At 48.4% G+C, this 2,288-nt stretch overlaps 1 non-coding gene across 1 annotated transcript; it reads left to right on the top strand.

Annotated features, from left to right (window-relative positions):
* Window positions 1-457: 457 nt before the first annotated feature.
* TRNAG-CCC (transfer RNA glycine (anticodon CCC)) lies at window positions 458-530 on the top strand. Its single transcript has one exon. It is a non-coding gene; the product is annotated as a tRNA-Gly (tRNA).
* The last annotated feature ends 1,758 nt before the right edge of the window (window positions 531-2,288 follow it).

Below are 2,288 nucleotides of genomic sequence, written 5' to 3'. Positions count from 1 at the left end.
TGTTCATTGGAAGGACTGATGCTGAAGCTGAAACTCCGATTCTTTGGCCACCTGATGCAAAGAGCTGACTCATTTGAAAAGATCCTGATGCTGGGAAAAATTGAGGGCAGGAGGAGAAGGGGATGACAGAGGATGAGATGGTTGGATGGCATCACCGACTCAATGGACATGAGTTTGAGCAAGCTCCGGGAGTTGGTGATGGATGGGGAGGCCTGGCGTGCTGCAGTCCATGGGGTTGCAAAGGGTCGGACACAACTGAACAACTGAACTGAACTGAACTGAATCTCTAATTTGTACACACCCTTCAGGAACCACTGAACCCCCAGGACCCCCACCCCCGAGCCCTCCCCACTTGTTTCCATTTTCCTCCTTCGCCTTCCAACTCTTTGACTGAAATACAATTTGTTTTCCTCTGAAGTGTGGGGGAAATTCTTTGTTTAAAATTCAATTCGGGGCTTCCCTGGTGGTCCAGTGGCTAAGACTCTGTGCTCCCAATGCAGGAGGCCCAGGTTCGATCCCTGGTCAGGGAACTAGATCCCACAAGCCACAACTAAAGATCCTGCATGTTGCAACTAAGACCCAGCACAGCCAAATCAATAAACATAAAATTCAGTTGCTTGTGAAAAATTCTGAGTCTCAGTGTCTTGTGTACACCTTTGAGTTTTGATACAAGGGCTCAGTGGAAAAAAGAGAACTGTTCTGCATTAGTAGATGCCTTTTTAAATTTGCTGTCTTTTGGAGATTTTCAAAGGTTTGAAACAAAAGTAATGTGCTTGCTCTAGGACCATCAAATATCTGATGTTGTTCCATCACGGACCCCAAGTGAGAAACCTCCGCTAAAGGGAGTAAGTTAGAGAAAGAAAAGACTGAAGGCTGCCACCTGGGAGCCAGGGAATAAATGAATAAAGGTAAGGGGTTGAGGAGCCCTCTGAGACCCAAAGGGTTAATCAGGCCACTGCATACGCAGGAGACGAATCACCAGGAGTGACGCGCGGTGGAAGCAGGCGCCTCTTAATGGCAGCATCGTTTCCTTTCTCAGAAGGATGGAGGGCAAAGACATCAGTGGGCAGGTTGACAAAAATGAATCAACAGCCCGCGTGCCCAGATGTCCACTCCAGGACAGCTGTGGGACTTTGATTTGCACAGCATATGTTGAATTCAGAACCACCTGCATCAGCCCATCTCTTTTTTCTTTCCTTCTTTGGCTGTGCCGGTCTTAGTTTCACCATGCAGGAGCTTCAGTCTTCCTTGGGGCACGCAGGATCTTTAGTTGCATCATGTGGCACCTCGTTCCCTGACCAGGGATCAAACTCAGGCCCCCTGCACTGGGAGCATGGTGTCTTAGCCACTGGACCACCAGGGAAGCCCCTCAATCTGTTTCTATACTGCAGCATGAAGATGGACAAAGTAGGAAAGCCATCGCCTGTCTTACGACGATTACACGAAGCCCACTTTGTTCTTTATTGTCTCTTATTGAAGTATATTTGACCTGTATGGGTATGTTTAACGTATACAACTTGTTGACTTGATGGATGCGTATATTGTAGTTTGGTTGCCAATGCAGTGTTAGCTAGCACCTCTGCTGCTGCTGCTGCTGAGTCACGTCAGTCCTGTCCGACTCTGTGACCCCATAGACGGCAGCGCACCAGGCTCCTCAGTCCCTGGGATTCTCCAGGCAAGAACACTGGAGTGGGTTGTCATTTCCTTCTCCAATGCACAAAAGTGGAAATTGAAAGGGAAGTTGCTCAGTCGTGTCTGACTCTTAGCGACCCCATGGACTGCAGCCTACCAGGCTCCTCCGTCCATGGGAGTTTCCAGGCAAGAGTACTGGAGTGGGTCGCCAGTGCCTTCTCTGAGCTAGCACCTCTATTTGGGCACAGTTATCATCACTTTCTCCTGGTGGGATTAATTAAGAGCTAGTCTCTTAGCAAGTTTAACGATTATAATACAATAATGTGGTCTGCATTCACTAGACTGTGCATTACCTCTCCAGGGCTCATCTACCGGTTGCAAGTGTGTACCTTAAAGCGCTCCCCCCACCCCCACCCCAACCCTGCCTCTACCCCTGGGGCCCTCCATCTTCACTCTGTTTTTATGCCCTGGACTTTTTTAGATTCCGTATATAAGCGAGATCAAACTGTTTTCTAACTCCAAGCACTCATTTCTGTTACTTCCTATGCTTTTTCTGTCTACTTTCTTTACTCATTCTGATTCACTTCTGTTACCTTCCCCCATTACTCCCCTCCTTAGTTCTTGGTTGCTTCCCCATCCCTGTGTCCTCTCGCCGC

This window comes from Bos taurus, chromosome 4 (genome assembly GCF_002263795.3).
Source record: "Bos taurus isolate L1 Dominette 01449 registration number 42190680 breed Hereford chromosome 4, ARS-UCD2.0, whole genome shotgun sequence".
Taxonomy (NCBI): domain Eukaryota; kingdom Metazoa; phylum Chordata; class Mammalia; order Artiodactyla; family Bovidae; genus Bos; species Bos taurus.
The sequence above is the reverse complement of the archived record's forward strand: the minus strand, read 5'-3'. Positions and strand labels throughout refer to the sequence as shown.